Below are 27,259 nucleotides of genomic sequence, written 5' to 3' on the forward strand. Positions count from 1 at the left end.
AGTGAACTGGGATTCATGGTCTGAATCCACATGCATGGACAGACCCCATCTGCTGAACACATGATTCAGTAGTAAGATAGCTGTGGTTCTTCGGTGCAGTTGGGTGCAGGTATGCACTCTACTCACTTGGTAAACAAGCAGGTGACCATAAGCATATAGTTATTGCCACAGGTGGATCGAACCACAGGGCTGTAGGTAGTCTAAATAATTCTTATAGGAAAACAGCTCCTAACAGATTGATTTATGCCAAGGTCCTAGTTTACAGAACTCTGCCCAAGCAAATATTCTGGACTCGTGCTAGGGGAAATAGGACCTTCCTGTGGCACCTTACCAAATTGGCTGTTAGAGAAACGAAACCAAAGCCACAGATGGAATATATTATTTATTATAATAAAGAGAATATATGTATTAACAGAACAGCAGCAAGGCTTAGCAAAATACAATATATAACTTGCTGATAATAATAATAAAAACAAATAGATTGCTACCAAAATAAAGAGTATGCAAAATGATTCTTACTGGAATACTAGATGATTACACAAACCTGATTTTGTGATCGTGAAACTTATACTACACTTCTTATGCAAAATACAACTGTTAGCAGCTTATTCCCTGACCATGAGTCATGACCTAACCAATCTTATCACAGACAAACACCAATCACTAATCCCTGACTATAGGCAGTAATTCCTGTTATCTTACAATGCTGTCTCTGAGGCAGTCTCCCGATGAGGTTGGCACAGATTTCTCCTTAGACTCCAGCTAGTCTCAGTCTCTGATTCAGACCAGGTCTATCTTCTGAAAGCAGGTGTCACAGTCATTCAGTGTCACGTCTCAGAGCGGATGTAGCTGAGCCAATCTGTATTTCCACCAGATATGTAGTTACATAAGTACATAAGTAGTGCCATACTGGGAAAGACCAAAGGTCCATCTAGCCCAGCATCCTGTCACCGACAGTGGCCAATCCAGGTCAAGGGCACCTGGCACGCTCCCCAAACGTAAAAACATTCCAGACAAGTTATACCTAAAAATGCGGAATTTTTCCAAGTCCATTTAATAGCGGTCTAAGGACTTGTCCTTTAGGAATCTATCTAACCCCTTTTTAAACTCCGTCAAGCTAACCGCCCGTACCACGTTCTCCGGCAACGAATTCCAGAGTCTAATTACACGTTGGGTGAAGAAAAATTTTCTCCGATTCGTTTTAAATTTACCACACTGTAGCTTCAACTCATGCCCTCTAGTCCTAGTATTTTTGGATAGCGTGAACAGTCGCTTCACATCCACCCGATCCATTCCACTCATTATTTTATACACTTCTATCATATCTCCCCTCAGCCGTCTCTTCTCCAAGCTGAAAAGCCCTAGCCTTCTCAGCCTCTCTTCGTAGGAAAGTCGTCCCATCCCCACTATCATTTTCGTCGCCCTTCGCTGTACCTTTTCTAATTCTACTATATCTTTTTTGAGATACGGAGACCAGTACTGAACACAATACTCCAGGTGCGGTCGCACCATGGAGCGATACAACGGCATTATAACATCCGCACACCTGGACTCCATACCCTTCCTAATAACACCCAACATTCTATTCGCTTTCCTAGCCGCAGCAGCACACTGAGCAGAAGGTTTCAGCGTATCATCGACGACGACACCCAGATCCCTTTCTTGATCCGTAACTCCTAACGCGGAACCTTGCAAGACGTAGCTATAATTCGGGTTCCTCTTACCCACATGCATCACTTTGCACTTGTCAACATTGAACTTCATCTGCCACTTGCACGCCCATTCTCCCAAAAATGTGCCCTAAACGACCAGATGACCACCGGAGGGCATCAGGGATGACCTCCCCTGACTCCCCCAGTGGTCACTAACCACCTCCCACCCTGAAAAAAACAACTTTAAAAACTTTTGTCTTTTTTTTTTTTTTTAGAGTATGGGTGAAGGATGTCTTTTGCTATGCCTCCGTCCCTGCAACGGCAGTTGAGGATATCCAAAATGTGGATGTTTCTGTGAGAAGGATGTCCCATTTATTTATTTGGATTTTCGATCACAAGTAGCAGCAGTGGGATTTGAACCAGCCACGTCCGGATTGCAAGACCAATGCATTAACCACTAGGCCACGCCTACACTCCACTCCATCCCCTTGAAATTTGGCCGTCCCTGTAGGGGGGAAGCAGTATGCAGGTCCCTGGGGGGGAAGGTATGTGTGTGTCAGCGGAGGCATAACAAAGGCATGGACGTCCTTCTTTCCAACATTTTGGATGTCCTGAACTGCCCCCCCCCCCCCCCCCCTCCACAGGGGCGGCCAAATTTCAAGGGAGTAGAGTGGAGGAGTGGCCTAGTGGTTAGAGCACTGGTCTTGCAATCCAGAGGTGGCCAGTTCAAGTCCCACTGCTGCTACTTGTGATCCAAAATCCAAATAAAGGGGGTGTCAGAGGCATACTACTACTTAACATTTCTAAAGCGCTACTAGGGTTACGCAGCGCTGTACAATTTAACATGGAAGGACAGTCCCTGCTCAAGGAGCTTACAATCTAAAAGACAGGTGTACAATCTAGAGACAAGTGTACAATCTAAAAGACAAGTGTAGAGTCAATCTGATAGGGCAAACTATATTTCTCGAAAGGTTAGGTGCCAAAGGCAGCATTGAAGAGGTGAGTTTTAAGCAGAGATTTAAAGATGGGTAGGGAGGGGGCTTGGCGTAGGGGTTGAGGAAGATTGTTCCAGGCATAGGGTGAGGCAAGGCAGAATGAGCGGAGCCTGGAGTTGGCAGTGGTGGAGAAGGGTACTGAAAGGAGGGATTTGTCCTGTGAGCGGAGGTTACAGGCAGGAACATAGGGGGAGATGAGGGTAGAGAGGTAGTGAGGAACCACAGACTGGGTGCATTTGTAGGTAAGGAGTAGAAGCTTAAATTGTATGCGGTATCTGATCGGAAGCCAGTGAAGTGACTTGAGGAGAGGGGTGATATGAGTAAATCGGTTCTGGCGGAATATAAGACGTGCGGCAGCATTCTGAAAGGATTGAAGGGGGGATAGATGGCTAAGTGGGAGGCCGGTGAGGAGTAAGTTGCAGTAGTCAAGGCAAGAGGTAATGAGAGCATGGACGAGATTTCGTGTGGTGTGCTCAGAGAGGAAGGGGCGAATTTTGCTGATGTTGAACAGGAAGAAGTGACAGGTCTTGGCAGTCTGTTGGATATGCGCAGAGAAAAAGAGGGAGGAGTCGAAGATGACTCCGAGGTTGCGAGCAGATGGGACGGGGAGGATGAGGGTGTTATCAACTGAGATAGAGAGTGGAGGAAGAGGAGAAGTGGGTTTAGGAAAGACGAGGAGCTCGGTTTTGGACATGTTCAGCTTCAGGTGGCGGTTGGACATCCAGGCAGCAATGTCGGATAAGCAGGCTGATACCTTGGCCTGGGTCTCGGCGGTGATGTCTGGTGTGGAGAGATATAGCTGGGTGTCATCAGCATAAAGATGATACTGAAAACCATGAGATGAGATCAGTGAGCCTAGGGAAGAGGTGTAGATTGAGAAGAGAAGGGGTCCAAGGACAGATCCCTGGGGAACTCCAACAGATAGTGGGATGGGAGTGGAGGAAGATCCATGAGAGTGTACCCTGAAGGTGCGGTGGGAGAGATAAGAAGAGAACCAGGAGAGAACAGAGCCTTGGAACCCAAAAGAGGACAGTGTGGCAAGAAGTAAATCATGATTGACAGTGTCAAACGCAGCGGATAGATCGAGGAGGATGAGGATGAAATAGCAAAGGCATGGACATCCTTCTCACAGAAACATCCACATTTTGGACATAGGAAGGACGTCCTCAACTGCCATCCCTGCGGAGGTATAGCAAAGGACGTCCTTCACCCATACTCTTAAAAAAAGAAAAAGGCATCCCTGACGAGCACTTGGACGTTTTCACCTGGACTAGTGTTTTTCTAAAGACATCCCTGACGAGCACTTGGACGTTTTCACCTGGACTGGTGTTTTTCTAAGGTTGTAGACAGCTATTAGACACGCAGCTTGTCTGCATGTATGAAGCCGTCTTTGGCATGCACAGAGCAGCCACGCATAACATTTGGCTGCTCAGCACTGGCTTTCCCTCCTTAGGAAGGAAATTGTTTACAAATGAGCTAACAGCGAGCAGCTCATTTGCATGCGATTTCCTTCAAGCATGCCTGTTCCTTTCCGAATCGCTAAGAGATCGTTAAGGGAAGGGCTTTTTCCGTTCAGTTAGTGGGTCCAGTGCACTACGAATGCTGGCTCCTCCCACGACCAAATGGCTTGGATTGTTCATTTCTGACATGGGCATCCTTGCTTTCCATTATCGCTGAAAATCAGAAACGACCAAGTCCTGCAGACGACCATCTGATTTGGGCGTCCCCGACCGTATTATCGAAATGAAAGATGGCCGCCCATCTTGTTTCGATAATATGGGTTTCCCCGCCCCTTGCTAGAGCCGTCCTGCAAGGACGTCCCCAGGAAAACTTGGGCGTCCCTTTCAATTAAGCCCCTCTAGGTAATTCAGCAATTTCCTGCACCATTGTCCTTTTGCAAGGGTCAGTTTAGCTCCAGCATCTGTCAACTGTTGAAAAACATGTTCTATCTCCACCAAGTGTTCTTGAAAGGTAGGGCTTTTGATCAGAATATCATCCACATAGACTAAAGTTCCTCGAGCTTCTGCATCTGGAAGTGCTTTTTGTAGGAAGATGTTAAATTCAGCCAGGGAATTGAGAAAACCAAAGGGTGTTCTGTTCCACATGTACTGTTTCTTTCCGAATGTGAAAGCCAGTTTATACTGGTCCCGTGGGTGTACTGGTACTGTCCAAAACCCTGACGCCAATTCCAATCTGGTGAAATAGTTAGCCCCTTTGATAGTAGCCAGATTCTGATCCAGAGGTGCCATAGGCCATCTGGACAAAGGTGCCCTCTTATTCAGCTGACGATAATCCAGTGCAATTCTCCAGCTGTTATTCTTCTTCAAAATGGGTCACAGAGGGGAGTTGTATGTGCTGTTACATTGCCTAATGATGTCCCTGGCCTCCAAAGTGTTGAGAATCTCTTGCACAGATGCAAAGGAAGCCAATGGAATCTTATACTGGCGCACAAAGACATGCTTGCTATTTGACTCCGTAGGAATTCTAGTGACATGCAGATCCGTAAGCCCAAAATCATACGAGTCTACAGCAAAAAGGTCTATGTATTTGTACAGCAACTCAGTCAACTGCGCCTTCTCTGTATCAGTAGTGCAAGCATCATCCTGTTCCACTTGATCTTTCACCATGTCATCAAACTCTGAGAAAGGCTGGTTGGATGAAATATCTACTTGCCCTTCAATTTCCTCCTGCAGAGATGATGTTTCAACAGAATTGACCACTCTAGACTTGTGGGGTAAAAACATTCTCCTAAAAAAAAACCAAGAAGTCATCTTCCAACTGCACTTGTGAACACATTGCATCATATGGCCAAACAAACTCAAGAGAAATGAGACCTCTGGGAGAGGTAAAAAGACATTCAGGGTCTCCCCCACCCCGGCAGGTGTTCCAACAGGAAGGCAGCCTGCCAATGATAGGCAAACTTACCTCGACATCAGGAAAGGACTCTCCCATCAGAAAACCAAAAGGAACTCCTGCAGACACAACAACCTCATCTGGATGAGGATTGGTGATCAACAAGTGAAAAGAAGTACCAGTCACCTCCAGACATGGCAGAACACCAGTAGACAACCTGAGGTCCCAAAAGTGAGAATGAGGCTTGAAGAACACCACTTTGTCCAACAGACACTGTCCACGAGCAAGACGGAGCTTAAGGGAAAAATCCCGAACTCGTTCCAGAATTGTCACATCTTCAGCACAGACCACCTCACAGACTTCAGACTGACAGGCATAGTTTCGGACTCCACTGGGCTGCCATGCAGTCTACTGCACAAGACAAAATTCACCAGGTCCACATAAACCCCCAGTCAAACAAGGCAATCTGACCCTAAACATAAGGGCTGTTGCAGGCCTTGGACAATAGAGAAGTGGTGGGTGAATCACTTCATTCTCACTGTCAAGGGAAGGCTACAAATTCCCACAAGTGGCTTGGCACCTTGCCCAGGTACCTGCACAGAAGTGGAGGAACACTTACTGAAGGGAAGTTGCATAGACTTGAGAAGGCTATACATCACTAGGCAACAACAAAGTGGCCTGAAGTGGCTGGATGCCAACAAGCTGGACTGTGATGGTCAAAGCATTATCCTTCTGTTGAATGGCAGTCAATAAGCAAGGATGCGGGGTAGCAGGATTGGAAATAGAAGAAGAGGCCTCCTGGGGTATGTCAGCAGCAATATCTGGCAAGTCACATGCAGAATTATCTCCAAGTTGTCAGCATGAAGAACAATGTCAGCTATCCGAGCTTCCCGGAGTATCATCCAACCGGATCTCCAGGATTTGAGGGTCTGCTGAACGCTGGAAATTAATTAGAATAGAAGTGTCCCTAAGTTCTACAGAGCTGGACCCACCGACTCTACTCAAGTGCTTACTCTCCCATAAGGAATTGGGCAGTTGACTTGGGACCAGACAACTTTCTGGACATAATCCAAAATAGACCGCAATCTCTTCAAAAGATCATTTCCAATCAAAAATTCTTCACCAGCACTGGTAGTAATGATGGCAGGGTGCTTGACGGTCATCTGGCTGAGCTGCAAAGACAGCCAAACCTGTCCCACAGTTCCAATGCTCTGATTTCCATAGGCCACCAGTGACAAAAGTCACAAGGAGAAACACAGAGTGCATCCCAACCCCCCCCCCCCCCCCCCCCCCAAGGAAAGCCTCAAATTTCTGAAACCGGCTCTGGGTAAGCAAAGTCACCTCAGAGGCTGTATCCAGTAGACCCTGACAGGAAAATTTCTGTTGAATCAACAGATCTAAGGCATATCTGTAACCTTTAGGAGTAAGTTTACCCAGAAAATACCTGTTTTCCTTGGTCGAGTCCCCTGAAAGAGGCCCTTCCGGGTTCGAGGGCTGGGCATCAGCAGTTGTCACAGCAGGCTTCTCATGGACAGATGACAGAGCATCCACATGAACTGTGGAGATGACAGCTGGTGAAAGGTGGGTAGATACGCCTAGTTATGCTTGTTCTTCCTCAGAAGAGGATGGAGGCACCACCTCTACAGAGTTGACACTAGGCCCTGATGCAGTTGTCGGCCCAGTAGCTTTCTCCTTGGGCTTCTGGAAGTTGCCTCCTGCCTTCTGTGTGAGGGGTGGCTTCTGTGGAGCTGGGATCTAAAGTCTGGTGTTTCGCCGCCAGTTGGGCAAGCTGTTCTAAGGCCCGGATCTTCTGCGTAGCCCACTTCTTCTTGTTAAAACGCTTCTTTTTAGGTTGTTGCTGGCCCTCCCCCACCGTGGGGGGTGCTGTGCCACTTGGCTGGCGAGGCAGGATATTGCCAACAGGTACATGTGTTGAAGGAGTTGACATATTGTTCGTAAGAGAAAGCTTGAATGTAACAGCACAAACAGTGGGTTGAGCAAACTTGGGGCGGCTTTTAAAAACTAGCTTGGGAACAGCTGCAGTGGGCTGTACGTGACAGATATAAAAAATATCTTCAGCCTGTTTCAGAAGACTGGAAAAAGTTTCTTTATGTTTTCCTGCCAAAGGAATTTTCAGTTTGTCAGGCAGACGTTTAACAAAAGTATTTCTGAAGTCACCAAATTTAAGATCTTTGGCATCTGGGGCAGCCCCCCTCCCCCCCTGATAAAATGCTTGCTTCAGACAATAGGCCCATTAATGGGGACTCTTATATGGACCACAGCACATATTATATGCTGCACATTTAGCTTCCGTGGAATCCGCAAAGAGACCATACCGCTTCTTTAAAGCCTGTTCCACTTTAAACAGGTAAGGGTTAGCTGCCATGATAACCTTTAAATAATTTTGGCAATCTTCATGAAAAGTCCATTTAAGTAAAGCCCTTTTATCAGTATCAGAATGGACCTGTAGGGATTGAAAGTGGTCATGCACTGAATCCAGGTGAGCTTGAATGGAAACATTAGAAGACTCTCTGAATGGCACAATCATAGTGCAAAGTAACTTCATTATTTGTGACTGCTTTTCCATGGAGAGTGAAGTTCCTTGGTGTGTCTTGGTGGAATTCCACTGCTCACCAGCAGGAGAAGAAAGCAGTGGTGCTTGTGTGCTGATGATGTCATCAGGGAGTGCAGAGGGCTGAGACCTGCATGGGCGGAGCATATCACCAAGTGTACTGTTGACATCATCAGATGGTGCAGGGAGCTGAGGCCGCCATGGGCAGATCAGAGGATCAAGTTTACTGCTGATGGCATCAGGAACTACAGAGCTGGGCTGGACAGAGGGGTGTGGAGGAGCTGATGCTATCCAATCCCAAGACAGTAACTTAAAACTGTTATGATCAGTCTCCTGCTTTTGTCTGCGGGGAACAATCAGAAAACTTGACCTGCTCGTGAGCAGAAACCCATTCAGAGGGGGCAAGCCGAGAGTGCTGAAAATGCAAACCCTATGAGGCAGAAGACTTCCGAGGCAAGGCCCCAGTGAAAAGAAAGTCCTTAGGAGGAGGAGGGCTAGGTGACCGGGACCCAGAACTGTCAGTAACGTCCGTAATTGCTAAGTCAAGCTCCTGATGTACCCTGAATAATTCATTGCTCACAGCATTAAGCTCTCCCTCTTAATCGTGCAGGGCCTTGGAGCAAGCATCTCTTTTGTGCAAGGCCTGCTTTAGACGCAGAGTGAGTGAGTTATATTTCTCCTGTAAATCAGTCAGTTCCATATTAGCTCTGTGCAGAGCCTGTTTGGCAGTGTGAGAATCCCCCAGTGCCTATTGGAATTCAAGGTTAAAAGCACGAGTATCACCCTCAGACTTGTGTTTCAGTTCCTGGTACAGGGACTGAAATTTAGCCATCTCTTGTATCTGTATATTCAGCGCTGCTTGAACATCAGCAAGCTGCTGAGACACAGAACCAAGAGAGGCATCTTTATGAGCATGTGCAATCTGAAGGGAGTGCGTCTGTGTCTCCCAGTGAGATTTATCAGTCTGCAAGGAATCACATTTTTCCTGAAGCAAATCACAGCTGAGGGAAGAGAAGGACTGAGGTCAGGAACAGTGGAAGTGGGCCAGTCCAAAGCCAGCTGTACATCAGCACTTGAGTGCCGCCACCTTCCCCTGTGACTGAAGCATCTCACACTGGAGGGTTGAAGCCTGAGCTAAGCAGACTGTAAATCAGACATTAAAGAATTTTTAAGAGCGAAGAGAGCACAAGGCAAATCGGAAAACGCTGCCACCGTGATATGAGTCTTGAACTGGAGAACATTATTCAAAACAATAGAATGAGCCACAGCACCTTCATCGGAGCCCCCCTGAAACAGCAGAAGCAAAGAGTCAGTGGAGGAGTCTTGCTTTGGACGGCCGAGGACTCTGGGCGCAATCGCAGAGAACACAGAGAGTTCAAGTTCAGACACAAGAGGTGTCACAGATGCCATACTGAAAGGAAAAGACACCCAACATATATCCTAAGAAAAACCAATGTGCAGAGAAACACAGAGATACCGCGAAACAGCTGTGCAAGGAACCAGACACGCTGACACAGGTTATATAAACAGCGCAAGGCAATTAAAAAAAAAACTCAGTCAACATACAGCAGTGTAGCCAAGGCAATAAATCCTTATAAAAGAGAAAAAACTAGCAAGCACGGTGTGATAAGGCAGGTAAGCAGGGATATAGCCAGAAGCAGGGCATCCCAGAATTACAACGTCCAGAATTCCCCAGGGGACGGAGAGAAAGGGGTGGTCCAAAAACCCCGGAAGGGATTCTCACCAAAAGCGGAAGGGAAGGAAGCCCAGGGAATAGGGAGCTATTTTCCCCAATTACCAGTAGGGGGAGGAACAGCCAGGAGGACGCCCAGTATCCATGACTACGTAATCAATACCAGATTCCTGCTAGCTGTGAAGGGAGGAGGGGAGATTTTCTGAATGCTCTGAAGCAGGGGGAGGAGAGAGAGAGGCAAAAAAAGGAGGAAATTGAGTTGCCGGAACTGATGGATTACAAGGAAGAGGAGCTGGACATGCCTGCTGATTTGTCAGTCCAAGGGGAGACTGCCAGCATGGACTGGGAAAATACTCAAGGTTAACCTCTCAAGCACCAGAGCATGTGGGTGGCCAAAGGTGTTGTACTGTGTAGAGGGAGGTGTGCTGCCAGCCCGCTTGGGACAAAGCTGGTGGAAGTGCTGGAGTAGTAGGAAAGGTATGATGTTCCTAGTTCATATAATTTTTTCCTCTCCTTTTTGAGGGTTTGTTTTTGTGGAACTGAATTTTGGCTAAAAGATTGAACTGCACTTGGCTAAATGCTGAACTGAACTTTGCTAAAGGCAGGGTGAAATTTTGCTAAAAGTAGGCCTCAACTGTGCTGAAGACTGAGGGGAACTGGGCTAAAGATAAGCTCTAGTAAATAAGGGAAAGTGGAACTTTGCTACCCAAACGAAGGGGACAGGGTGGATAATTGGAACAGTTTCCCCAATAGTGAAAGGATTTTGTTTGGTTGGTGTGCGGATGGAGTTGGCATTACATTTTTTTTTCTGTTCTGAACTGAGTCCTGCTTCAAGAGTACTGCACAAGCGTGGAGGCAGGGGCCTAGATTGCTGCATACCTTCCCCAGGAAGGGGAGGCAGGATTACAATGGGACGAAAACCATAGTCAGTATGAAAGGGACCAGGACGAGCTCCCCATTATGTAAGGTACTTTTATATCAGATAATCACACACAAAAGCAATTATACTGAACTCGTTTACTCAGGCATATGACAGTACCTAAGTGGCCCTTATCTGTTAACTAGCTGTACCAATGAAAGAAATAATGCCACAGAGAAGAGAGATTATTATTTATTAGAAAATAAAAAAATGTGTAGCAAATGCAAAGGAACGTACAAAAATAAGCTTGTATTGCAAAAATAGATTATCACCAAGATCTCTCTCTCTCTCTCTATGTATATATAGATATATGATTAGCCAAAACTATATGGATAAGTAATAATACAACTGATCACACCACTAATATCCTAAGGGAACTATTATGAGAACTTACACAACTAATATGTCTTGGTGCAAAATACACTTAGCAGCTAATGTTTCACTGACCACCAGTTCTTAAAAACCAATCTGTCACAGATAAAACCGTGGACTAACTGAACCCTAAACCATAGATAGTAAACCCTGTTATCTCACCCTGCAGTCCGCATTGCAGACTTCCAATGGATGAAGAATCGGATTCCATTGTTGAGAGTCAAGCTGAATCCCCAGCGAGTCTTATCTCAGTCCCAGAATAAAGTCCAAGGTCTTTACTCTGTACTGATCATAGTCTTTCAGGTAGTCCTAGTGTTGTAGCTGAGCTAACCTTGTCAGTTTGTTACAAGGTATGCAGTTTACTGATGTGTTTAGAAAATCAGTTTCTTGCTCCTCTATCTATCCACCAACAAGTCTTCTGGTCTTCTCCTTTCTCCTCTTCCTCTTCAGTCCAACATTGCCATCTTTCAGACCAATCACAACGGTGTAATTCATGATCATGAAGAGTGGCTTTGCTATAGCAAAGAAACGGTGCCATCTGTCTGGGTCAGATGATACCTATAGACCAATCACAAAGGTGCAATTCATGATCATGAAGAGTGGCTTTGCTATAGCAAAGAAACTGTTACCAGACAGCAAGCAAATTTCCCTGTCGATTCTAATTCTCCTGGAGCCATAGGCGGTCGGTGGCCCAACTGTTTGGGGAGGCTAAAGGGGGTGGGGTTAGGGGTGGGGCCAGGGGTGGAGCTTAAATCCATAATTGTCTGATAACACACAGAAAAAATAAATAAATAAAAATAAAAGTTACAATTAATACCTTTTATTAAATTTAGATATTAGCTATGTATCATATGTCAAAGAATAAAGTGGTTGCTCAAAGCATATACTAACCACAATCACTCAACTGCAAAACACTATGCACAACTTTGTGCAAAAACACACTCAGAACCTTACTGTACCATAAATATTACACTGGGCAGAACCTAATACACCAATATACCACCCATACGGAAAATGCAGACCGTCAACAATATGAAACAAGGGATCATAATATCACAATTCTCATGTAGAGCCACAAAACACCCTAATTCATGTTTAATGTGGGATAAAATGCCATAAATAAGTAAATAAATATAAACTTTTAATGTTGAGCACCTGATTCTCAAAGTGGACATATTCCAAACACTATAATGAAAATAAAATAATCTTTTCTACCTTTGTTGTCTGGTGACTTTGTTTTTCTGATCATGCTGGCCAAGTATCCGATTCTGCTGCTATCTGTCCTCTTAACTCCGGTTCCGGGGCTTCCTTTCCATTTATTTCTTTACTTTCTGCCTTTCTTCGTCATCTCTTGCCTTACATCCGTAAGTAAAAGCTGGGTCCTCTGCAGGCTTGACTGTCCAGTGGATTCAGCTTCTGCCTATTTTCTCCATTGATGTGCAGGTTTTCTCCCTTTTCCCTCATCTCATCTCTTTCCTCTGTCTTTCCTCCCCTCCATGCATGCCCAGAATTTCTCCCCTTCATTCATGTGCATCTCCTTCCTGTCTTCCCGCCTCGCCATCCATGTCCAGCAACCCTCTTCTCCCCTCTAGCCACCCATGTCCAGCAACCCTCCTCTCTCTTCCCTGCCCTCCCCTTCATCCACCCATGTCCAGCAACCCTCCTCTCCCCTCTAGCCACCCACCCATGTCCAGCAAATCTCCTCTCCCCTGACCTCCCCTCCACCCATGTCCAGCAACCCTCCTCTCTCCCCTGCCATCCCCTCTATCCACCCATTCCAGCAACCCTCCTCTCTTCCCTGCCATCCCCTCTATCCACCCATTCCAGCAACCCTCCTCTCTTCCCTGCCATCCCCTCTATCCACCCATTCCAGCAACCCTCCTCTCTCCCCTGCCCTCCATGCATATCTAGCAATTGAATTCCCTTCTGTCCCCTGCCCCCCCTCCATCCATACCCAGCGCCAGCGCGATTCTCCTCTCCCCTTTCCCTCCCCTTGTTTACTATCTGCCCCGTGCCATCTTTAATTTACCTGCGTCCCAGCGTCGGTCCGCCGTGTCATTTCAAAGCCTGCCCTGCTGCCTGTCTCTATTCTTCCCTCCCTTCGCGATGTGATTCATTCGGCAGAGTCCCGCCTTCTGACATCATTTCCTCGAGGGCGGGACTCTGCCGAACGAACACGTCGCGAAGGGAGGGAAGAATAGAGACAGGCAGCAGGGCGAGCTTTGAAATGACGCGGCGGGCCCGACGCTGGGATGCAGGTAAATTAAAGATGGCGCGGGGCAGATAGTAAACAAGGGGAGGGAAAGGGGAGACTCACGGCGCCGCTCGCCCACCCGCCCGACGCCTAACTCTTTCCTGCTGCGGCTGGGGAGTCTTAGCCTCCCCAAGCCTCTTATACTGGGCGCCTATGCCTGGAGCCATCTGTCCCTGTGAATTATTCTCCTCCGCACCGGGGCTAGTTTACAGCAAACAAATGTGTCCTTGGATAAAGTCATTATGGTATGCCCAGTAGTAATGCTCCTTTGTAGAAAGGCTGGTTTCTGATGGTTACAGATGTATTCAGGTCACAGACTGAGAATCCATATTGGTTATAAAAGGATGACTCAGGCTTGTATAGGCCCCAGACCAGCAAAGGTGATACAGCAGGAAAACATTCCTACAGTTCTTTTTAGCTCTGTGGTTATAGAGTGATTTGCCCTCTGTTCTTCATGCTGAGGGAGCCTTCCCCAAGTTAAGGCCTCTTTAAAGACCCATTTAAAAAACAAAATCATTTTTTCAAAAATATTCTATAAGCCCCTTTGCTCATATGCTACTTGCCTTAGACAATATTATACTACATAAGTACATAAGTAATGCCACACTGGGAAAAGACCAAGGGTCCATCGAGCCCAGCATCCTGTCCACGACAGCGGCCAATCCAGGCCAAGGGCACCTGGCAAGCTTCCCAAACGCACAAACATTCTATACATGTTATTCCTGGAATTGTGGATTTTTCCCAAGTCCATTTAGTAGTGGTTTATAGACTTGTTCTTTAGAAAACCATAAACTCTGCCAAGCTAACTGCCTTCACCACGTTCTCTGGCAACGAATTCCAGAGTTTAATTACGCGTTGGGTGAAGAAACATTTTCTCCAATTTGTTTTAAATTTACTACACTGTAGTTTCATCGCATGCCCCCTAGTCCTAGTATTTTTGGAAAGCTTGAACAGACGCTTCACATCCACCTGTTCCACTCCACTCATTATTTTATATACCTCTATCATGTCTTCCCTCAGCCGTCTCTTCTCCAAGCTGAAAAGCCCTAGCCTCCTTAGTCTTTCTTCATAGGGAACTCGTCCCATCCCCGCTATCATTTTAGTCGCCCTTCGCTGCACCTTTTCCAATTCTATATCTTTCTTGAGATGCGGTGACCAGAATTGAACACAATACTCAAGGTGCGGTTGCACCATGGAGCGATACAACGGCATTATAACATCCTCCCACCTGTTTTCCATACCTTTCCTAATAATACCCAACATTCTATTCGCTTTCCGAGCCACAGCAACACACTGAGCAGAAGGTTTCAGTGTATTATCAACGACGACACCCAGATCCCTTTCTTGGTCCGTAACTCCTAACGTGGAACCTTGCATGACGTAGCTATAATTCGGGTTCTTTTTTCCCACATGCACCACCTTGCACTTGCTCACATTAAACGTCATCTGCCATTTAGCCGCCCAGTCTCCCAGTCTCGTAAGGTCCTTCTGTAATTTTTCACAATCCTGTAGCGAGTTAATGACTTTGAATAACTTTGTGTCATCAGCAAATTTAATTACCTCGCTAGTTACTCCCATCTCTAAATCATTTATAAATATATTAAAAAGCAGCGGTCCTAGCACAGACCCCTGAGGAACCCCACTAACTACCCTTCTCCATTGTGAATACTGCCCATTTAACCCCACTCTCTGTTTCCTATCCTTCAACCAGTTTTTAATCCACAATAGGACTTTTCCTCCTATCCCATGACCCTCCAATTTCCTCTGTAGCCTTTCATGAGGTACCTTGTCAAACGCCTTTTAAAAATCCAGATATACAGTGGGGGAAATAAGTATTTGATCCCTTGCTGATTTTGTAAGTTTGCCCACTGACCAAAGACATGAGCAGCCCATAATTGAAGGGTAGGTTATTGGTAACAGTGAGAGATAGCACATCACAAATTAAATCCGGAAAATCACATTGTGGAAAGTATATGAATTTATTTGCATTCGCAGAGGGAAATAAGTATTTGATCCCCCACCAACCAGTAAGAGATCTGGCCCCTACAGACCAGGTAGATGCTCCAAATCAACTCGTTACCTGCATGACAGACAGCTGTCGGCAATGGTCACCTGTATGAAAGACACCTGTCCACAGACTCAGTGAATCAGTCAGACTCTAACCTCTCAAAATGGCCAAGAGCAGGAGCTGTCTAAGGATGTCAGGGACAAGATCATACACCTGCACAAGGCTGGAATGGGCTACAAAACCATCAGTAAGACGCTGGGCGAGAAGGAGACAACTGTTGGTGCCATAGTAAGAAAATGGAAGAAGTACAAAATGACTGTCAATCGACAAAGATCTGGGGCTCCACGCAAAATCTCACCTCGTGGGGTATCCTTGATCATGAGGAAGGTTAGAAATCAGCCTACAACTACAAGGGGGGAACTTGTCAATGATCTCAAGGCAGCTGGGACCACTGTCACCACGAAAACCATTGGTAACACATTACGACATAACGGATTGCAATCCTGCAGTGCCCGCAAGGTCCCCCTGCTCCGGAAGGCACATGTGACGGCCCGTCTGAAGTTTGCCAGTGAACACCTGGATGATGCCGAGAGTGATTGGGAGAAGGTGCTGTGGTCAGATGAGACAAAAATTGAGCTCTTTGGCATGAACTCAACTCGCCGTGTTTGGAGGAAGAGAAATGCTGCCTATGACCCAAAGAACACCGTCCCCACTGTCAAGCATGGAGGTGGAAATGTTATGTTTGGGGGTGTTTCTCTGCTAAGGGCACAGGACTACTTCACCGCATCAATGGGAGAATGGATGGGGCCATGTACCGTACAATTCTGAGTGACACCCTCCTTCCCTCCGCCAGGGCCTTAAAAATGGGTCGTGGCTGGGTCTTCCAGCACGACAATGACCCAAAACATACAGCCAAGGCAACAAAGGAGTGGCTCAGGAAGAAGCACATTAGGGTCATGGAGTGGCCTAGCCAGTCACCAGACCTTAATCCCATTGAAAACTTATGGAGGGAGCTGAAGATGCGAGTTGCCAAGCGACAGCCCAGAACTCTTAATGATTTAGAGATGATCTGCAAAGAGGAGTGGACCAAAATTCCTCCTGACATGTGTGCAAACCTCATCATCAACTACAGAAGACGTCTGACCGCTGTGCTTGCCAACAAGGGTTTTGCCACCAAGTATTAGGTCTTGTTTGCCAGAGGGATTAAATACTTATTTCCCTCTGCAGAATGCAAATAAATTCATATACTTTCCACAATGTGATTTTCCGGATTTAATTTGTGATGTGCTATCTCTCACTGTTACCAATAACCTACCCTTCAATTATGGGCTGCTCATGTCTTTGTCAGTGGGCAAACTTACAAAATCAGCAAGGGATCAAATACTTATTTCCCCCACTGTATGATATCAACCGGCTCCCCTTTGTCCACATGTTTGTTTACTCCTTCAAAGAATTGAAGTAAATTGGTCAGGCAAGATTTTCCCACACAAAAGCCGTGCTGACTTGGTCTCAGTAATCCATGTCCTCGGATGTGCTCTGTAATTTTGTTTTTGATAATAGCCTCTACCATTTTCCCCGGCACGGACGTCAGACTCACCGGTCTATAATTTCCCGGATCTCCCCTGGAACGTTTTAAAAAATGGGCGTTACATTGGCCACCCTCCAATCTTCCGGTACCACGCTCGATTTTTTTTTTTTTTTTTTTTATATATCTGTTTATTGGCATAACATTGAGCATACATAAACATCAAAGTCAACAGACTAATTACAAAACTCAAACATTTACAGTTCTAGAATGAGAGAATGCCAAACGTACATATTTTTAATTTCCCCCCTCCCCATATCTACTCCACCCTCCTAAACCTAATCTCCCCTCCCCCCCTCCCTCAACAATTCAGTATTCTGCTTTTTGCAGTGGAGTGAGCGTGTCCCAGAACGGCGACCAGATTTTACAAAATGGTCTCCTCTGGTGGAAGCCAAATCATTAATCCCTCGTCTCTCTAACGAGCAGCACTGCATCATTGCACATCGCCAGTGTACTGTGCAGGGGGCCTCCCGACTAAGCCACAGTTGCAAAATAGTTCTTTTTCCCATCAGCATTGATCTCTTCAAAAACGCCTGCAGTCCTTCCGGCTTATGCCCACTTATCAGGAAGGTATCAAATAGGGGGGTCACGTGATGCGCGAGAGCTGAACCGGACGTCTGCTGGCTCGGCTCCCTTCCCCTCAGCTTCATACCCTAAATTAAAGCACAGATTGAACACCTACCCCCTATCCAAACAGACGGCAAACCAGTTGAAAGCGTGGAGAAGTAAATCGCGAAGCTCTAACAAGTAAAGGAGCCAGGGATGCCAGAAAAAGCGCTGCGTTCTGGAAAAGAAAAGAGCAGCGTGGCAAAAGCAAAATGGCGTCGCAGGCATTGAATGCATCGCCATCTGCACAGCTCCGCAACTCAAACGTCTCGCCGGTATCAGAGGATTTGGTGCAAGTATCCCATAAAAAACATGTCCCAGTTGTTAGACGATAAACTTGCTAAGCTGAATGCAGGCATGGACGACATAAAAGAATGTATAGCGAGCCACGCGGTCCGCCTACAACAGGCTGAGGAAAGAATATCCTCGCAGAAGACCAGATGGCAGAAGCGGCTGGACGTATCGGGGACTTGGAGGCACAAGTTCGCACTTTAACTGAGAGGGTGGAGGATCAGGAAAATAGAGGACGACGAAATAACATCCGGTTCGTGGGCTTCCCTGAATCACTCAAATGAAGCAGAGCTGAAAGATCTAGCAGAGCGGAGATTCCCCGGCAACTGGGGCTGGCACCAGACCTAGGCCAGGGACAAGTGGAGGAAGGTATCAAATAGTTGTCCAGGAGTGGGTTCCAACGCACCTTCCACATAGCCGAGATTTGTTGACCCAGGGCCAGCCAGAATGCTGATACTACATGACAGTGCCAGAACATGTGGCCCAGGGAGGCCCCCCCCATGGCACACTTGGGACAATCATCAGTCTCTCTCAAAGATGCTTTAAAGGCCCTATGAGGCGAAATGTGCAGTCGAAAAATGAATTTGTAGTTCAATTCCCACCAGGCTGCATTCGCAGTCAACTTTATAATAGATTTTAGGCAGCTCGTTGCTTGTTGCGACTCCACTCGCCACTGTAATTCCTGGCTCCATAAATCACAAATAGGAGTGGTATCGAGTGGTTCCAGAGAGTCTCGTAAGCAGCTGTGAAAGTATTTCAATGAAGTTCTATGTTGTGCCTCCAAGTCCAGTAACTCATCTTGTCTCTCCCAAACACCCTGCCACAGGGAATTTGCAGGCAGGGACTGAATATAATGTTTCATTTGAAAATAAGCAAACTTGTCACCTTGCTCAAGAGCAAATTCCTCACATAAGGCCTGAAAGGGTTTGATGGTACCCTGCTCTGTCACTACCTGAAACAGATAATGGATCCCCGGACAGCCATCTCCTCAACAAGCGGGAAGATTCTCCCTCCGGAAAACCACGCTCGATTTTAAGGATAAATTGCACATCACTAACAGTAGCTCCACAAGCTCATTTTTCAGTTCTATCAGTACTCTAGGATGAATACATCCGGTCCAAGAGATTTGCTACTCTTTACAACACTGTTACACTAAATGGATTAAACATGGAATCGAATCTGAGTGTATTTTTATGAGAAGGGAAAGGAAATGGGACGATATACCGCCTTTCTGTGGTATTTTGCAACTACATTCAAAGCGGTTTACAGGTACTTATTTTGTACTTATTTTGTATCTGGGGCAATGGAGGCAGGGCCAGCCCTAGGGTTTCTAGCGCCCTCCTGCAGTCTATTAGTCGGCGCCCCTACCCATCCAGAGGTGGGATCACTATGGCTCCGCCCCCACAGTAGACACACCCCTTTTACCAGCCATGGCATTATTGAAAATATTACACCAGTATAGAAGAAAAATAACTTAGCGCACAGACCAGGAATTAGGAGAACAGACAGTCTTGCCAACTCTGAAAAACAATGTGTTATCAAAATTTCAGAATCTAAACAAACAGATCCCTATTCAGGACACTTGGCCTTGCAGTCACACATGTAGAACAGAGATAGCCCCTCTTCAAATTCTTCAAAAATTAACCTGAAATCCTACTGTTGCAGGAATTACCACTATTGTTAGCAGAATCTGTGGTACTTCAGGAGTCAAACACCACACACCAGAATGAGAGAGAAATCTTCTTTATTTGCCAGCAAACAAAGTAGGCATCAGCTCTAGCTTTCTCTGTGTCCTGTCCTTCTGTGTCTCTTCTTCTGAGCTCTCTGGATCCTGCGTCTCCTGTCTGTCCTCTCTCGTCTCAGCTCCTTCTCTTCTTCTAACGTAAGCTGCTTCTGCTCCCAGTTATATAGGGTCCTACACCTCTCTAGCCCCCCCCCTTTCTCACCAGATGGTAAAGAATAGATTGATTACCCTGTCTTGAACTAATTATTACTTACACATTACATAAAAATATCAGTTACATAGGTTTCAGATATTTCCTAAACTGACCTATGACCTGGGGCCTCTCAAACTAGACAATGTGGCACCTATCTCCTGTATTTTATTATTAAATTCTCATATTCCCAGTCATATGGGTTCATTGAGGGGCTAATCTTGCTTAATGGCACACAGACATGGTTTATTATTAAATTCTCATATTCCCAGTCATATGGGTTTATTGAGGGGCTAATCTTGCTTAATGGCACACAGACATGGTTTATTATTACTTTCAGGAGACCAGTCCTACATTTAGCTATTCATCAAGGAGAAGAGAGTTGACTTGTCCCTGACCTCTTTCACCTAGCTAGGACTGTGGATAATTCAAACCAGATGATGACCTCTTAAACTGCAGACAAAGCTTCACTTGAAAATCAGACACTGGATTAAAAAGATATTCTACATAGAAATAGACTTATAATTAAACAGAATAAAACATATTCTAAAATGAGCAGAAATCAGAATTCCTTATAAGACAAAATCTAAATCATCAAGAATATCTATATCTAAACTACCTTCTTCTAAACATCAGCCTAATCCTTTTAAAACTGCAGTAATGTCTTGCTTGCTGATCCCCTCGAGATTGAATGGCATCCAGATGTGGTATATTTATGAACTAGCCTTAACAATCCATCACTCAAAAAGGGACAAAGAAAGTTTCATTTCTCACTGACCTTTCTAACCTCTAGTCTAGCAAAAGCTAGACATTTGAGCAAATTAAAACCAGATGGCATTCTACCACTGCAGGACTGAAAAGTTAAACACCAAATTAATATAATTTCTTTGCCCAAGCTGCCTCATCTCCCCCTTTGAGACTAAAATCAAGCTTATGCAGAGATAAGTCTCACAACTCAAACTCTGGGGATTATAGTGATCCCAACTCCATACCTTCCAACAGTCTGTGCTAGTCACAGGATTACTCTAATATAATGTTCTCAGTCTTTGAGTTCTTATACCAGTTGGGATAGAACCTCAACTGACAAGGATCAAGCTCTCAAATTCCTAGGAAGCCAGAATCAGGCAAGAAAGAAGTCTCAGTATGAAGCTGAATTCCAGCAGCTCCTGCGGTATGCAGTTGACCCTTCTTTTCAGCTAGTAGATTCTTTGGTTCGGGTCAAGCGCAACTTCAATGGCTCCGCTGGATCACTTTCTGTGCTCTCCACTGTTTAGGCTCTGTCTGATCCGTGCTGGGCTCAGTCTGGTCAGCAGACTTGATTCGAGACCAATGGACCCATGGGAGTATCCCTGCGACCTTCACAGCTGTAGGGGTAGAAAGCAAAACAGTAAAAGGTCCTTTCCACCGGGGCCCAAGGGCTGGAGCCTCCAGTCTTTCACCCAAACTCTATCCCCTGGCAGGAAGGAATGTACCTGAGCCTGGAAGGGGACAGGGTTTATTTCTTTCACATAAGACTGAAGCTCAGAAATTATCCGGCCCAAGAGGGCTACCTGCTCTTGCACCTGGGCAGACCCTAAAGTCCCTATGTCTCCCTTAATCCCTGCAAAATGGCTGGGGGCTTCCCATACACAATTTCAAAGGGAGAGAGGGCCGTTCCTTTAGTTGGGGTGCATCGGAGGCGGAAGAGGGCTAGTGGCAATGCCTGTGGCCATTTCAGTTGGGTTTCCTGACAAATCTTTGCTAGGCTATTTTTCAAGGTTCTGTTTGCCCGCTGAACCTGCCCTGAACTCTGGGGACGGTAAGCACAATGCAATTTCCAGGTAATGCGCAATGCGCGGGACAGGGCCTGAAGTGTGGCTTCAACAAAGGCGGGACCGATTATCTGAGCCTATGGCAAGGGGCAGTCCATACCTGGGGATGACATCCCTAAGGAGGGCTCGAGCTACTTCTGTGGCTTTCTCAGTGACTGTAGGATATGCTTCCACCCACCCAGAGAAAGTGCAGACCATGACCAAGAGGTATCGGAGCCTACCGCTCCTGGGCATTTCTGTGAAGTCTATGACTAGGGACTCAAAGGGTGTTAGTCCTCTGGACTGAACTCCTGGTGGAACACGGGGTCCCTGACGAGCATTATTCTGGGCACAGAGAGTACATCGGGCAGAGGCAGTGGCAACCAGACTATCCAATCCTTCCAAGACCACTACTCGACTGAGTAGGCGGGCTAGTGCTGTTTTCCCTAAGGTGACAAGTCATGAGCTTGAGACACTACAGGCCAAGCTAGGTGCGTGGCACCAGAACTCTGGTATCAGGGAGATGTAACCAAGCCATACAGGTCTCCTTACTGCCCTTCTTCTTGAGCCCATTTCTCTTCCGTTTGGGTGTACATAGGCGTCCATTCTTGCAGTCGAATTTGGAACAGGGGGGGTCACAGTACCTGCTGGGGGTCCCTCGAGCAGCTTCCTTGGCCACCCGATCAGCATGGCGGTTCCCTCGGGCCACTGGAGTATCTGTCCTTTGGTGTCCCCGGCAGTGAATGACAGCTACCTTTTTAGGGGCCCAAACGGCCTCTAGCAACTGAAGTATTTCAGGTCCATACTTAACAGGTTGGCCTGCGGCATTTATGAGTCCCTTTTCCTTATACAAAGCTCCATGAGCGTGTAGAGTTGTGAAGGCATACTTGGAATCAGTATAAATGTTGGTCACCAGTCCTGCTGCTAGCTCCAGAGCTCGTATGAGGGCCACAAGTTCTGCTTTCTGGGCTGAAGTTCCTTGGGGCAGGGCCCTTGCTTCTATCACCTTGTCCTCTGTCACCACAGCATAGCCTGCCAATCGCTTGGAGTTCTCCACGTAACTGCTTCCATCTGTGAAATAAATTACATCTGGGTCCCTCCAAGGAACATCTTTGAGATCTGGTCGACTGGAGTACACTTCATCCATGGTTTGGATACAGTCATGATCCGGTGGTCCCTCAGATGCTGGCAAAAGAGTGGCGGGATTGAATGTAGCCACTGTTTCCAGGTGTATCCGTGGATTCTCACACAAGCTGGCTTGGTACTTAACCATGCGGCTATTTGTAAACCAGTGGTTGCCCTTGTACTCCATGAGGGTGAGAACTGCTTGGGGGACTTTGACAACCAGTGCTTGCCCCAAGGTCAACTTGTCAGCTTCCTGGACCAGTAAGGCTGTTGCTGCAATGGCCCTCAGGCAGGCTGACCATCCTTTAGCCACTCCATCCAGCTGTTTAGACAGGTATGCAACAGGCCTCTGCCAGGATCCCATCATCTGGGTCAGCACACCCAGAGCAACCCCCTGTCGCTCGTGGACATACAGTGAGAAAGGTTTCTCCACATCAGGAAGGCCTAACGCAGGGGCTTGGAGTACGGCTTTCTTTATGGCGATGAAGGATTGTTGAGCAATAGGTCCCCATTCAAATGGTTCCTTTTCACCCCCCTTTGTGGCCTGGTAAGGGGTTTCGCCATCAGTGCAAAATTCGGAATCCAAATTCTGCAGAATCCGGCTGCTCCCAGAAATTCCCTAACTTCTCTTCTGGACTTGGGTTGGGGAATTGCAGCAACCGCTTGCTTCCTACTGACATCCAGTCTCCGACTTCCCTGGGAAATGCAGAAGCCCAGATACTTCACTTCTGACTGACAGAGTTGGGCCTTCGAGCGTGAGACCTTATAGCCCGCATCCAAGAGTAACTCCAGCAATTCTCTGGTAGCCTCGAAACACTCTTCCTGGGTCACTGCTGCAATCAGGAGGTCATCTACATACTGGAGTAAAACTCGCCTGGAAGGCTCAGATTTAAAAGTCTTAAGGTCTTGTCCTAGGGCAGTCCCAAAAATGGTGGGGGAGTTCTTGAACCCCTGTGGCAGGCGGGTCCATGTATACTGAAGCTTCCGTCCTGTTACTGGGTTTTCCCATTGAAAGGCAAAAAGCAGTTGACTGGCGGGGGCCACCCGAATACAAAAGAAGGCATCTTTTAGGTCCAGTGTCGTGAAATGGGTAGCTCCAGAAGGTATCAATCCAAGCAGAACATATGGATTAGGCACTACAGGGTGTAATGAAATACCCTGGCAAGGTTGAATAATTCCATGGGATAACAGACGATTCAGATGTGCTTGAATCCCTTCCAGAGCCTTTCGGGGAATTGGGTATTGGCGAAGATGGATTGGCCGGGCACTTGGAAGTAAGTCTACATGAACAGGAGGAATATTTCGGGCCAACCCTGGGGGATTATCTTCTGCCCATACCCCATTGACCTGGAAGCTGTCGGCCAGGGGTAGGTCAACTTGTCCATGCGACTGATGCAGCCGCCATTCTTCTTCAAGGGGGCAGCAGAAACTCAATATGCCCTTAGGGCTGGATGTCGGAGGCCGAAAGGAGACTGAAGTCTGGCCATCAGAGTCAAAGGAAATTTGGGCCCTAAGCTTGGACAGCAGGTCCCGGCCTAACAAAGGGATTGGACAGTCTGGCATATACAGGAATTCATGAGTGACTGTGTGTGAGCCTAATTGGCATCTACGGGTCGTCAGGAAGGGCCTCCGGTTCTGCACCCCCGTGGCTCCCACCACTCGGACAGTTTTTCCAGACACAGGCGCTAATCGCTCCGTCACAACAGAGTGTTCAGCTCCTATATCAATCATGAATGGAATGAGCGGCTCCCTATGGTTAGCTTGACCATGGGTTCCTGGGAGCCCAGTTTGTAGGAACCCGGTCTGTCCATTCATCCCATTCTGCCATCTCGGCTATCCCAATGATGTCAGATTCAGAAGGCTCATACCTTCCCTCTCGAACTCGCCCTCGGCTTCCTTGATCTCCTGGTCCCCTTCTCAGTCCCTGGCGCTTCTGGGGGCATTCATCTTTCCAGTGCCCTCTTTCCTTGCAGTAGGCGCACTGATCCCTCTCCAATCGTGGTCTGGGATTCTCCCCTCGTGGCCGGGATTGATTGAAGGAATCTCGAGGCCGGGCTGGCGGTCCGGGGTCCCACTTTGGCTTCCCATTGGCTAGAGGTCGACCTCGGTTAAGGGTGGAATTAGTAATGGCTGCCGCCAAAAGGTCGGCCTTCTTCTGCATCTTCCGGTCAGTCTCTCGGCGCATCTCCTGATCCCTATTAACGAAAACCTTTGTTGCAATCTCAATTAGCTGGGTGGTATTCATCCCTGCGAATCCCTCCTGACGCTGCAGCTTCTTCCGGATATCTGGCATACTCTGGGCCACCAATGCACTATTCACCATTCTCTGGTTTTCTAGTGCTTCAGGGTCGAATGGGGTGTATGTTCTGTAGGCTTCAATTAGTCGCTCTAAAAAGGCCCCAGGGGATTCAGTTGCCCCTTGGAGAATTTCAGAGACCTTTGCCAGATTAATGGGCCTCTTTATGCCTTTCTTCATACCTTCCAGCAAGTCCCGGCAATAGCCAGACAACAGTTCATAGTGCTGCCCATTATTTGGATCCCAAGCTGGAGCTGCGCGAGGGAACCGAGTTCTAACCCATTCCTCTGGGTCCTGTATCCCCTCGGGAACACGCGCTCGCGTGATGGCCTCAGCATTTTGTAAAATCTTCCGCCTCTCCTCAGTTGTGAAGAGGGTCAGGAGAAGTTGTTGACAATCAGTCCAAGTTGGGTTATGGGTGGCCATAATGCTAGCCACTAGGTCCACCACTGCCTGAGGCTTTTCAGTATAAGAGGGGTAATGCGTCTTCCAATTCAGGAGATCGGTGGTTGTGAAGGGTACATACTGGTAGGCCTGTATAACCTGACCCTGATTATTAGGATCCGGTCTAGTGGTGGTTACCTGTCGGAGTGGCAGAGCTCTCGAGGAGGTGGGAATGGAACCTGAGGTAGAGCTAGGAGCTACCCCCTTATCATGCTCAAAGGTGATTGCAGCGGGTCTAACCCATTCAGGGGATGTGTGTTGAACCCCTGAGGGATGGGGAGGGGTACTCATAGGCTGAGAGGTGATCACAGGTGATTCAGTCCATTGAAAGGGATGCTGGGCCCCTGATGAGTGGGGAGGGGTACTAGAGGGAAAGGCTGGACTGTCGGGAGTTGAGGAGTCAGGGAGTGGGGCCCAAAGCGGGTCATGGGAGGTTAGCAGGGAAGGATGTGGCAGAGAAGGGTAGATGCTGGCTGAAAAGTCCAACCTAGGATGTGGCGGGGTTTGCACCTAAGGGGAGGAACTATCCGGAGAAGCCTGTGCTGGAGAGGCTTGGGCTGGATGCCGTGGATCTCTGGGGGTGGAGCGGAACCCCAACAATGGGCCATAAGGTGGTGGCTCAAGATCTGAGGGGTCATCAGAGAGTATGGGTTTCTCGGACAGGGTAGGGGCGGAAGCCACCGATTGGGTGGTAGGCTTCCTGGGACTCTTTCCCTCTTCCAGTTTAGATTTTCTAATAATCTTTCTTTGAACGCGGCCCGGCATGAACTTCACCGGGGATCCCATATAAGTTTTCAACCAAGAGGGAGGGTCAGTCACAAGGCTGTCCCAGGAATCTATATAGGGGAGTTGTTCAGAATATTCTGGTTCTCCTACAACTATGCTGTAGACCTTCCGGATTACTTCAATATCTAAGCTGCCACTAGGGGGCCACCCCACTCCCATAGATGGCCACTCAACTTCACACAAGGTTTTTAGAGTACTTAAGCTTAAAGTCTGTCCATAATCATTAACTAAAAATCCTTTCTTAAAATTCTTAAGCATACAATCTAGGGGAGTAGCAGTTTGACTAGATGATGTCCCTCCCATAATGCTTACAGTTACAACACACAGAAAGGAAGGGAAATTTTTGGAAGTGTGGTAAGGGGCCCACACATCCAGAGACACAAGGTAAACAAACAACAATCGCTTCCTTCCGTCGCTGGCCAGTTGAACTCACGTTAACTGGAACCGCAGCTATAAGAAGTCCACACTCATTTAATCATTCATGCATCACACACATACTGTACAAAAAATCCCACCCAACAATTTCAGATTTCTCAGATACAGGTAAGCTCTGGCGGTTTCCCTGCTAGTCCCCACTAGACTAGAAGGTACTAAGGCCTTCGCTGAGAGTTGATCAGACTCCCCTTCCCTCAACTTTTGAGGGGCTGGTTTACAGTTTCCTAGCTAGGATTACAATACAGAATACATACCCGGCCAATGTTCCTCAGTCAGTTGGGTGCCAGAAATTGATGCAGGGTCCGGGATCCCACTTCTGACACCAGGAATTGTTGCAGGAATTACCACTATTGTTAGCAGAATCTGTGGTACTTCAGGAGTCAAACACCACACACCAGAATGAGAGAGAAATCTTCTTTATTTGCCAGCAAACAAAGTAGGACATCAGCTCTAGCTTTCTCTGTGTCCTGTCCTTCTGTGTCTCTTCTTCTGAGCTCTCTGGATCCTGCGTCTCCTGTCTGTCCTCTCTCGTCTCAGCTCCTTCTCTTCTTCTAACGTAAGCTGCTTCTGCTCCCAGTTATATAGGGTCCTACACCTCTCTAGCCCCCCCTTTCTCACTAGATTGTAAAGAATAGATTGATTACCATGT

At 47.1% G+C, this 27,259-nt stretch overlaps 1 protein-coding gene and 1 long non-coding RNA gene across 2 annotated transcripts in view; both read left to right on the forward strand.

Annotated features, from left to right (window-relative positions):
* The window catches only part of SLC12A3 (solute carrier family 12 member 3), a 1,234,282-nt gene that overhangs the window by 961,283 nt on the left and 245,740 nt on the right, over positions 1 to 27,259 (forward strand).
* Positions 5,895 to 25,144, forward strand: LOC115470504. Its single transcript, XR_003942209.1, has 3 exons — positions 5,895 to 5,987; positions 8,778 to 8,781; positions 25,135 to 25,144. It is a non-coding gene; the product is annotated as an uncharacterized LOC115470504 (long non-coding RNA).

This window comes from Microcaecilia unicolor, chromosome 5 (genome assembly GCF_901765095.1).
Source record: "Microcaecilia unicolor chromosome 5, aMicUni1.1, whole genome shotgun sequence".
Lineage (NCBI taxonomy): Eukaryota > Metazoa > Chordata > Amphibia > Gymnophiona > Siphonopidae > Microcaecilia > Microcaecilia unicolor.